At 27.7% G+C, this 12,321-nt stretch overlaps 1 protein-coding gene across 2 annotated transcripts in view; it reads right to left on the bottom strand.

Annotated features, from left to right (window-relative positions):
• LOC111678717 (fibronectin type-III domain-containing protein 3A) overlaps window positions 1–12,321 on the bottom strand; it is a 332,499-nt gene that overhangs the window by 25,792 nt on the left and 294,386 nt on the right. The gene's annotated exons all lie outside the window — the stretch shown is intronic.

Here is a 12,321-nt window from a genome sequence, read left to right as displayed (position 1 = left end):
GTATTAAGTACTTATGACAATGTAGATGTTTGCCTCTACAAACAAATATTTTGTGCATAAACAGAAATTCAAGATGTTTGTATGTATTTGTTGGTTATTTTAATATAGACTTGAGTTTGATAACTACTACTACTACTACAACTATTATTATTGCTACTGGTAAATACATATAAAGGGTTTGTTATAAAACATATCAATAAAAGTATAGCATACTCTTAAGGTTATAATAACACATAAATAATTGCTGTAAATATTTATACATATGTATGTATGTATGTCTGAAAGTGTGTTTGCATCTACGTTTATTTAAATTTTAAATACTCAAATATTTTATCGAATAACATAAAATCTAGCAAAATTTTATAAAAAAAATTCCCTTTAGGTTAAATTCTTATAGATCTTTATTTAAGATTTTATTACAAGTTTTCTTTTTTTATAATTTGTCCCTAATACAATAACTTTTTTTTACTAAAAGTTGTAATTGAAAATTTGCCAAAAACTATATGATTTGTTTTAAATATTAAAGAAAATTATATTAAAGAAAATATTTGTTAAAATAGAATTATATTGAATTTTAGTTAAATTTGTTTTTTAATATTTTAGGAGTATGTTTTTTTAAAACTAGTTTTGATTGCATACTTAGGGGAATTTCAAAAAAAAAACATGAAATAAATAAGAAAGAGAACGTAAAATTATATGTTAAAAAGGAAAAATATTTTTATGGAAAATTATTTACATATTGCTTATTCATCTAAAAACTGTTTCAAGTGAAAATTGTTATCTATGACCTAACATTCACAGCTTGCCAGTAGCTTTAAAAATAATTATTTTAAAACAAGTATTCCATTTCAATTGTAATATAATTTCTTTAATTCGCTTAATAGAATATACATATATATATTATCTTTCTTGCCCGAGTAGGTGTCTCAAAGAAATAAAATATTGCTTAGCTTTGCTAGAATCTTGTTATTTTATTTTAAGATCTAAAACATTAATTATTTCTCCTAGAAAATCTATACACACGCACACATCAAAAACAGTAAATAGTAGTCGTTGTCGTCGTCGTCGTCGTCGCTAGCACTTGTTACAAACACTTGAAAAGAAAACGTAAGAGAATCTATAAGAAAACTAACAATAATTTTTATATTTTATTTTATTTTTCTTTTCCAAACACTTGAAGTCTATTCATCTTTATAACGATTGACGCATGTAAATAAATATTTGCCTGTGGTACTTAGACTTAGACACAATATAATGTATTTGTAGTTTCTAGCAGGGATGGAAAATTTAATAGAAAAGACTGTAGTCCTTAGATTAGAGATTAGTCCATAGATTTGCCTTAGTCAGCTAGTCAGTAGACTTGACAATTAATTAGTCATTGTTAAGTCCATAGATTAAACCATAGACTAGTTAACAGACTAGACTATAGGCTAGTTAATAGACTAAATCATAGGCTTGTTAATAGACTAGACCATAGGCTTGTTAATAGACTAGGCCATGGGCTTGACAATAGACTAGATCATAGAATAGACCATAGCCTAGTAAATAGACTAGACCATAGTCTGGTCAATAGACTAGACCATAGTCTGGTTAATAGACTAGACCATAGCCTGGTCAATAGACTAGATCATAGTCTGGTCAATAGACTAGACCATAGTCTGGTCAATGGACTGGACCATAGTCTGGTCAATAGACTAAAACATAGGCTAGTTAGTAGACTAGACTATAGGCTAGTCAAAAGACAAAACTACAGGATATTCAAAAGACTATATCATAGGCTAGACAATATACTAAACCATAGGCTAGTAATTAGACTAAAACATGGACTATGGGATAGTCAAAAGACTAAACTATAGGCTATTAAAAAGACTAGATCGTAGGGTAGCTAATAGACTAAACCAAAGGCACTGCACTACACTAGACTTAGCTAGTCAAGAGGCTACACCATAGACTAATCAATAGACTAGACCATGAGCTGGTCAATAGACTAGACAATAGGCTATTCAAAGACTAAACTATAGGCTAGTTAATAGACTAGTCCATAGGCTTTTCAATGGACTAGACCATAGGCTAGTCAATAGACTATACCATAGGCTAGTCAATGGAGAAGACTTTATTCTAGTCAATAGACTAAACCATAAGCTAGTCAGTAGACTATACTTAAGGCTAGTCAATAGACTACACCATAGACTAGTCAATAGACTAATGTATTGAATATTCAATAGACTAAACCATAGATTAGTCAATAGACTAGACAATAGGCTAATCAAACGACTAAACTATAGCCTAGTCAATAGACTAAAACATAGGCTAGTCAATAGACTAGAGCATAGGCTAGTCAACAGGCTAAACCATAGGCTAATCACTAGACTAGATCATAGGCTAGTCAATAGAATATATTATAGGGTAGTCAATAGACTAGACCTAAAACTAGTCAATAGACTAGATTATAGGCTAGTCAATAGACTAGATTATAGGCTAGTCAACAGAATAAACCATAGGCTATTCAATAGAATACATCATAGCCTAGTCAATAGACTAGATCAAAGAATAGTGTTAGACTAGGACATAGACAAGTCATTGATTAGACCAAATGTTAGTCCATAGTCTACACTATATGCTAGTCATAGATTAGACCATAGGCTAGTAATAGACAAGACCAAGTGCTAGCCAATAGTCTAGTCCATATGCTAGTCAATAGACTATTCCATAGAATTGACCGTTGGCCCAACAATTGACTATTTTCTAAAATAGAAAATTAGGTACACTTTATACTAAAAAAAAGTACTCCTTTGGAAAAGATTTAGTACCAATTCCAAATTTTAGATTTGACATACCCAACCTACATACATACATTAATGTTTATGTAAATATTATTGTTGCTTATGACGATGTTGTTGATTATAATAAAGAAAATGTTGCTGTCATACGATGTCGATAATACAACATGTTGATGTTGAACATTTCTACATAAAATAGAAATTTTTATTATTTTCTTTAAAAATAAACGTGTACAACAACTGTAGATAAATATTAAAGAAAATATTTGTGCGTGTGTGTGTGAGTTTTTATAGAAAAGAAAATACAAGTATCAGACATTGCGTCAATAACGTAAAATGGTTAGACTAAACACCAACAGCTACAATCAGATACAATAATATAAAAAAAATATCAATGCAGATGCTTAAGTTTTTGTATCTATAAAATTGACAACAACACGTTGTAGTCATCTAACAAATCTATTTATCTAAAAGTTTGTATGTGTGTGTTTTCATGTATCTTGCAACATAAATTATTGTATGAAAGTGTAAAGTGTTTAAAACATTCCTTTAGATATATTTAAAATCATTTTAAAAGGTTAGAAAAAATAGACAGATATGTCTATTGACTGATATAAAGTCATGCTTACACATACATACAAATAGGCATACGCCATCCATACATGCATCCTGGTTATTTAAACACTATAAAAATTGTGTTGTTTATTTTATCTGTATGTCTGTCTGTTTGTCACTTAGTTCTCTTAAAATATTTTAGTCTGAGCTAGCGATTTGCTATACTATAAGCTATACATTTATGTATATTGATGAAGAAACATTGTTACCAGCTAACTATTATTGTTTTTCAATCATCTTTACCCTTAGGGATTATTAGTTTTTAATGTATTCATTGTTATTAATAACTTGTTAGTTGGTTTCATTATTTTAAAAATAAGCTTTTTAAAACTTCTAAAAAAGCTTTTTTAAGCTTGACTTTTAACAGTAAAGCGTTTTGCATATAAAGCTTATTTAAACTTTTTGCATAAATCATTTTACTTTACTTTGTTATATGGCAACAATGGGTTGCGTTTTTAAAAAGCTTTGTAAGCTCTTTGTCTTAAAAGTTCTTATACACATTTTCATTTAAACGGATTTTAACTAAGGACTCATTTTAACCATTTTTTTATAAAAATCCCTTTTAGTTTTTAGCTTAAAGAGTTTTTTAAGCTTTTTGTTAAAAGTTTTTTTTTTAACTTTTTCCGGTAAATGTTTCATGTTAAATATCTTTCCTTTAGCTTTGTACTTAAAAAGCTTTAAATAAAACATTTTAAACTCATTTTAAATATTTTTGTATAAAAAGCTATTTTAAATCTTTTTGTAAACATTTTACTTAAACCTTTTTAAGCTTTTCAAAAGTTTTCTATTGTTTTATGCAAAACTTTATATTTTTTAAAGTATTAAGTTTTAAAAGAGAAATCATTTATTATGCTTTTAAAGCTCTTTACTTAAAAAGAAATTTCTAAGCTTTTATATTAAAAAATATTTTTAACTTTTGCTTAAAAGCTTTTAGCTTAAAGTGTTTCTATTTTTTTTAATGATTTTTTTAAAGCTTTGTTTAAGTTTTTTTTACTAAAAAAGGGCTTTTTTTGATTTTTAAAGTAAAAAGCTTTTTACTTAAATTACTTAAGAAGCTTTTTTTTAAACACTTTTTTTTTCAGAAGCTGTATAAAACTTCTTATTATTTTTTAAAGCTTATTAAGTTTTCACAAAAAAATTATTTATTATGCTTTTAAAACTCCTTACCTTAAACGCTCTTTATAAGCTTTTACGTTAATAGGCATTTAAAACTTTTGCTTGAAAGCTTTTAGCTTAAAATGTTTTTAAAATATTTTCTTCAAACATTCTTTTCATTGTTAAAGCTTTTTACTTAAAGTGGCCTTTTTAGATTTTTAACATAAAACGCTTTTTACATAAATTGTTTTTTTAAAGGGTTTTACTTAAAAAGCTATTTGTAGCTTTTTCTTTAAAGGATTTTAATTCAAAGGCTTTTAAACTTTTACATAAAAAACTTGTTAAGCTTTTTTGATAAAAATTATTTACTTCGAAAGCTTTTAAATTCAAAGGCTTTTAAACTTTTACGTAATTAAAACTTTTTAAGCTTTTGCTATAAAAACGTTTTTTCTTACAAAAGCTTTAAAATAGAAAGGCTTTTTACTTAAAAAGTTGTTTAAGCTTTTTGTTAACAAATAGAGTGACTAAGGGATCATTGATCTAATGATAGTGAAAAGATTTTAAAAAATCTGTAACTTAAACTGCCTAGATTCCCTTAAAGGGTTAAAATTTTATTAATGTTGATGTCGTTGCTGCATTTTCACATCTGATTTTTTTCCCAGCTGCTAACAACAACAACAATAGTAACAATACTGAGAATGAAAGGAAAAAAAAGCAACAAAAAAAGTAAATAAAGAAACTTCAGACAGATACAAGTGGGTTTGGTTGGTTCCATTTGTTTTATTTCTTTCTGTTATTTTTTTGCCTTTAAATTTTCACAACTTTTTTCACTTCTGTTTCATGTCTGCTGACGACTGCACTCACTGTACTATGACTATTATTATTGTTGTCTTTGCATTTAGTTGTTTTTTCTTTTGTAACATTTCTACAATTTTTATCACAAGTTGCAATACATCTTATTTATTTCACTCTGGTTTTGTTTTCTCTATTTGCACAAATAAAGAAATAAATTTGTGTATTGAAAAAATAACGCATAGAGTAGAAATGAATTCATTTAGAATTGTGATTTTGTTTGTGCTTGATATTCGTTTTTGTGTTCAATTCATTTTTCTTTAAAAAAAAATCTAAAAATAAATAGGAAGAGAATGGAAGAAAAAATAAAAAAAGACATGAAATAAATAAAACAACACTCGAGACACCATTACCATCATGACGTATACGCAATTTACAATTTGCCTTGGGTTACAAATGTAACTCATACGTCTTGTCTGTCCAAACGTTTGAAAGTGCACATATATATGTTTATGCGTGTGTGTGTTTCTTATGCATGTTTGTCTATGTCTGTCTATTTGACTGCGGTTCCCAGTATTTAGTACGAGTATGTGATGTCTAGTTGTTGTTGTTGTTCTTCTTCTTGTTTGCGTGATTTTCAATGGGGTTTCTTTAATTTTCCATTAAAAGCAAAAAGTACTTAGTCAACACCTTCTTCGGCTCTTTGGAATCTTCTATACTCGCACTTCAGTTTCTTATTTCCCTGATACATTTCTTGTTTGTAGTTGTTGTTTTTTTTTTGTTTCTTTTGCGTTTTTTTTTGTTGTTTTGTTTGAAATCACCCTTTTTGAGACATAGACAGTTCAACAACTACTCTATTATTATTGTTATTCAAATACAAGACTGTCTGCTGATTACTTTGGTTTTAATAACTATAAAATGCGTAGTATACTTAAATATTGTTATAGTTTGTTGTACTAGAAACATCTATTTTCTACTTTTTTTCTTTAATTTTTCGCTTTTTTTTTTTGAAATTTTATAGAGAGTGGAAAGTGTAATAGATGTTGGTTTAGAATCTTGATTAAAAAATAATTATGATTACTGTGGGATAGTGAAATAAAAATTCTTCTTCAAAAACTTCATGGAAAGATTTATAAAAATGTTTTTTTCTTAATTATTTCAATTTTAAAATAACATTTTTTAAATGTATAAAAGTTTTTTATTTTTTTAATACAGTAGTTTTCCGATTTAACGACCATTCAATTCTACGAACATCGCATTTAACGAACTAGCTAATTTTTCCTATTGACTACCTTAAATAACGAACAAAACTTGTTTTTTGTACTCTTTTAACGAACTAATAAAAATATTATTATTTAAATTAAGATAAAATGACATTTATCAAAAATAACAAATAACCTAAGTTGTAGCTATGTCCGTCCGTCCTTCAGATAATGACTTTAACGCTCAATACTCGCTTAACAATACGAGTACGCCGAGTATTAACCGATATCTCTAACAAATTTTATGGGAATCGGTCCATAATTGACCTTACCCTCCATATCAGGCCCCCTTAAGAAAATTACTTCAACGCTCATTACTCGCTTAAAAATACGAGTATAGCGATGAACTTCGAGAAATAACTTTAAAGCTCATGACAGAATTAAAAATACAGCGATTAAATTCGACACAAATATGGTTTGAAGGTGGGTATATAACATTCGGAATTTTGTGTTTTGTACTATTTTTATAAAAAAAAGAATACATTTTTATGAAATACATTTAAAAAAAAATTTATGTACCTATTTTTAATTATTTTCCTACCAAAAACCCACGTTTTACATAGTACTGCATATAACGAACTTTTCAATTTTACGAACAGGCCTGACAACATATGGGTTCGTTAAATCGGAAAACTACTGTATATAAAAAAATAGACATTACTTTACAAAAAGGCTTTTTTAATAAAAAACTTTTTTCAATTACTTAAAAAAAAACATTTTTAAAAAAGGTTTTCTTAAAATTGTTTTAATCTTTCCTTAAATTTTTTAACTTTTAAACAGCTTTTTTGTCATTTAAGTGAAAGAAGCTTTTTTGCAATTAAAAGAAAAGTAGCATTTTAAAGCTTTCAAATAAAAAGAGATTTCATTTCTAGTTCAGTTCTAGTTCAGATCTTGCTCAATTCTAGTTCAGTTCTAGTTCAGTTCTAGTTCAGTTCTAGTTCTAGTTCAGTTCTAGTTCAGTTCTAGTTCAGTTCTAGTTCAGTTCTAGTTCAGTTCTAGTTCAGTTCTAGTTCAGTTCTAGTTCAGTTCTAGTTCAGTTCTAGTTCAGTTCTAGTTCAGTTCTAGTTCAGTTCTAGTTCAGTTCTAGTTCTAGTTCAGTTCTAGTTCAGTTCTAGTTCTAGTTCAGTTCTAGTTCAGTTCTAGTTCGGTTCTAGTTCTATTTCTATTTAAAGTTTTCAAATAAGTTTAATAAAGAAAACAAAGATTTATTTATGTTTTAAATTTAAAAAAATAAGCTTTCAAATTCAAAAAACTTTTAAAAAAGCATTTAAGCTTTTCAAGAAAAAAAATTTAAAATTTTTTTTTAACTTTTAAGCATTTTTGTTGTTGTTAGAAAGTATAAAGCTTTTTTAACATTTAAAAGAAATACAGAATTTTAATACATTCAAAAAAGAGCTTTTTAAGTTTTTATATGAAAATGATGTCAATAAATTTGTTTAAGCTTTAAAATGAAAAGAGCTTATTTGATAAAAAAGCAATCTCTATTTTTTAATAATTTTTTAAATGAAGACAACTTTTTGAAGCTTCTAAATAGGAAAAGCTCTTTGAAACTTTTGGGTAAACAAAAAACATATTAAAGCTTTTAAATAAAAAGAGCTTTTATTATTAAAATGAAAAAAGAACATTATTAAAATTTAAAATGTTAAAAACTTTCAGAGCTTTTAAATTGAAACAGCTTTTGAATTTGATTTAAGGAATATAAAATGTTAACAAAGAATAGTAAAAATTTTAAGCTTTAATTTTCATATAAAAGGAAGAAAAAAAAAATTACATTTTAAAAGAAAAGTTCTGTTTCTTTTAGATTTCATAATAAATAAGAATTTCTTCAATTTACTATAAGATGTAATTTTATTTAACAAACTTTTTCAATTGGCCCACAGTGCCTTTGGTTAAAAGCACTTTAACACAAAGCAAACATTGGAGTAAGTGTTTGTGTTTGTGTCTATGTCTGCGCTTTTATTTAAATGCATTTCGTCTGGTAACTTCTGGTATTTTTTGCAGGTAATTTGTGGTATTTTATTATTATTATTTTTTGCTTGCAACATCTTGTTGTAAATGTCTCAAGTTGCTGTTGTTTTTGTTGTTGTTGCTGTTACGCAATGTGTCATCATATCTTGAGAAAATTTAATTTGTTTATGTAACACCTTTTTCTGCTTGCTAATATTCAAACGTTTTTTTTTCTAGTTGCAACCAGACATTAGTAGACATCATCATTATCATAATTTACATACACAGAAACATATTTATCTGAAAGTGTATTCATTGTTTACACTCATTCATTTAGTTACAACATATTTTATCTACAATAATAACTACTTAAGAGAATTCGTTCCTTTTAACGACTAGACAGTCATATTTAGTAGACGAATGATTTTCAGTTTTTTTTTCTATTTTTCATTTTTGTTTTGTTTGTATGCTTTGTTTAATTCTTGACATGTTTTATCATTGTAATATTTGAGTATTTAATACATAAATGTAGTTTTTTAGTTGTCGTGACTATTGGTGTATAAAATAATTGTTATAGTTAAACAAAAAAAAAAAAAAAAAAAAAAAAAAACTAATTTGCGTAATTATTTATTAACCTCAAAGATATGAAATCATGTTTGAGTGCAGCATGACTGCACATTTGCATAAACAGACGAATTATTATTATAAGTTTAGTTGTCTGTTGTTTTAGTTTTTCTTTAAGTTTTATTTTAATTAGTGTTACGCACAATCTTCATTGTTTTAGCTAACGCACAAAGTGAAAAAAATCTAAAAAAAATACTTCTTTTTTTAATGTGTGTCCCTTTGGCTTTTAAGTACTAATTCATGTCAAATATCTTGTCTGCAGTCGCTACTTACAACTGAGAGTAGTTGTAACTACAACTAGGACAGGAATAACATAAAAAACATATAAAAAAGACGTATCTAACTTTTGCTCTATTAAGCAAAATCAGTTCAAAGTAAATAGATTGATTAAAATTATATGATAATCTTATCGAAAGATCTATTAGCACCTGACTAAAATCAAGATGTAGTTAAGTTCTAGTTTAGTTTAAGTTTAGTTCTAGTTCAGTTCTAGTTCAGTTCTGGTTTAGTTTCAGTTCAGTTCTAGCTCAGTTCTAGTTCAGTTCTAGTTCAGTTCTAGTTCTGTTCTAGTTCTGTTCTAGTTCTGTTCTAGTTCTGTTCTAGTTCTGTTCTAGTTCTGTTCTAGTTCTGTTCTAGTTCTGTTCTAGTTCTGTTCTAGTTCTGTTCTAATTCTGTTCTACTTCTGTTCTAGTTCTGTTCTAGTTCTGTTCTAGTTCTGTTCTTATTCTGTTCTAGTTCACTTCTAGTTCTGTTCTAGTTCTGTTCTAGTTCTGTTCTAGTTCTATTATAGTTCTGTTCTAGTACTGTTCTAGTACTGTTCTAGTTCTGTTCTAGTTCTGTTCTAGTTCTGTTCTAGTTCTGTTATAGTTCCGTTCTAGTTCTGTTCTAGTTCTGTTCTAGTTCTGTTCTAGTTCTGTTCTAGTTCTGTTCAAGTTCTGTTTTAGTTCTGTTCTTGTTCTGTTCTAGTTCTGTTCTAGTTCTGTTCTAGTTCTGTTCTAGTTCTGTTCTAGTTCTGTTCTAGTTCTGTTCTAGTTCTGTTCTAGTTCTGTTCTAGTTCTGTTCTAGTTCTGTTCTAGTTCTGTTCTAGTTCTGTTCTAGTTCTGTTCTAGTTCTGTTCTAGTTCTGTTCTAGTTCTGTTCTAGTTCTGTTCTAGTTCTGTTCTAGTTCTGTTCTAGTTCTGTTCTAGTTCTGTTCTAGTTCTGTTCTAGTTCTGTTCTAACTCTATTCTAGTTCTGTTCTAGTTCTGTTCTAGCTCTATTCTAGTTATCTTCTAGTTCTGTTTTAGTTCAGTTCTAGTTCAGTTCTAGTTTAGTTCTAGTTCAGTTCTAGTTCAGTTCTAGTTCAGTTCTAGTTCAGTTCTAGTTCAGTTCTAGTTCAGTTCTAGTTCAGTTCTAGTTCAGTTCTAGTTCAGTTCTAGTTCAGTTCTAGTTCAGTTCTAGTTCAGTTCTAGTTCAGTTCTAGTTCAGTTCTAGTTCAGTTCTAGTTCAGTTCTAGTTCAGTTCTAGTTCAGTTCTAGTTCAGTTCTAGTTCAGTTCTAGTTCAGTTCTAGTTCAGTTCTAGTTCAGTTCTAGTTCAGTTCTAGTTCAGTTCTCAGTATTACTCCAGAAAAACATATGCTAGATTTCAGAAGAAAATGTTCACGATTTAAAATTGAAATTGTATTCAACATGTATTTGTCATGCCTTTAAGTACAAATATTCCATTATCTAAAGTATTATTTTGACATTTGTATTTTATATAAGATGCATACCTTTAGGCTTGTTAAATACAATATTAATATTGCCCAGTACTTTGTATGCAAACTAAACATTACGCAGCTTTTTAACATTGCTATATGACAAATAAAATGTTCGTTGTTTGCTATTTTAAAGCCAGAATAAAATAACATATCTGTTGGATTTGTTATTATTAGTATATTCAGGAAAATCATATTATTATGGACTATGGCTATTTGTATAATTGCACGCCTTTTCACATACATACATATTTATGTACATGTGGTGGATATTGCTGAATTTTATCTAAGTATAGAATTATTTATACTTAGTAGCAAGTACATAGTGGTTTTTATATTACCAATTACAATTGTCTACATTTAGTTGCAACTGATATTTGTTGACTGGAATAAAGAGTAAATTTCATTCGTATACACTACTGCAGTATGCATGCAATTGGTTACAACACTCTTTTACCTGATAAAACACAGGGATTTTTATTAGTTGTTGTGCTATGACAAATAAACATATCATTATTTTCCATAGCATACCTTTAGGATTAAAACTTTAAAAATTACTTAGCATATGTGCTGTCTGTTAATTATTGTAAAATAATATAACATTTATTAAAAAGAAATATATATAAAAATTGTAAATAAAATAATTTTATTTACCTATAGCCTTACTACATAACATAAATGTTAAAACATTTTTTTATATGGTTCACTTATTAACCTGTAAATTTCATGCTTTGGTCTTCCTCTAGAAACTATTTTGTGTTATAGACAATTAAAAACCATTTTCAATACTTTTCAAATTTCATTATCAAACTAAGTAATCAGACTAATTATCAACTACTTGTAGCGAATAATTTATTTTACTAACAACTATACCCTGAATTAGAGCAAACATTGTCGAAACAAGACTAATTAAAATTGCATTTCTTTTAGTGCGCTTGTCTCTTCTCTATGCAAATATTAACAATAACAGGAAAATGCCTTAAATACAAATTTAACCAAATTAACATTTTTATTCAACAGCGAAAAAAAACCTCTGATTCTCAAACAAACCTACAAACATTATTATGGTAGTATGAGGACAGACCATCACGCGTTCTATTCCCAAAGTACAAAGTCATGCCCCTAATTCAATGACTGAGATATTAAATAGATTTACTCTGTTTAGAGGTGGTGACAGGGGAAAATGTAAACAAACAATTCTGTAGAGATTAAAAATTGAACTATGTACAAACATTTATATAGAAAAAATGTTAGAAAGACACACTATTGAGCATAGTTATTGGTTTTACAACAAACAGCTAAAAATGGTGACTAGTGTGTCATGCCACTCTTGTTAACAATTTGAAAAAGAAAAAACTAAACGTGAACTGAATTAGAACTGAACTAGAACTAAACTAGAACTGAACTAGAACTGAACTAGAACTGAACTAGAACTGAACTAGAACTGAACTAGAACTGAACTAGAACTGAA

The sequence above is a fragment of the Lucilia cuprina genome, chromosome 2 (assembly GCF_022045245.1).
Source record: "Lucilia cuprina isolate Lc7/37 chromosome 2, ASM2204524v1, whole genome shotgun sequence".
NCBI lineage: Eukaryota > Metazoa > Arthropoda > Insecta > Diptera > Calliphoridae > Lucilia > Lucilia cuprina.
Note: the sequence above shows the minus strand (reverse complement) of the source record. Positions and strands in the feature narration are given on the sequence as shown.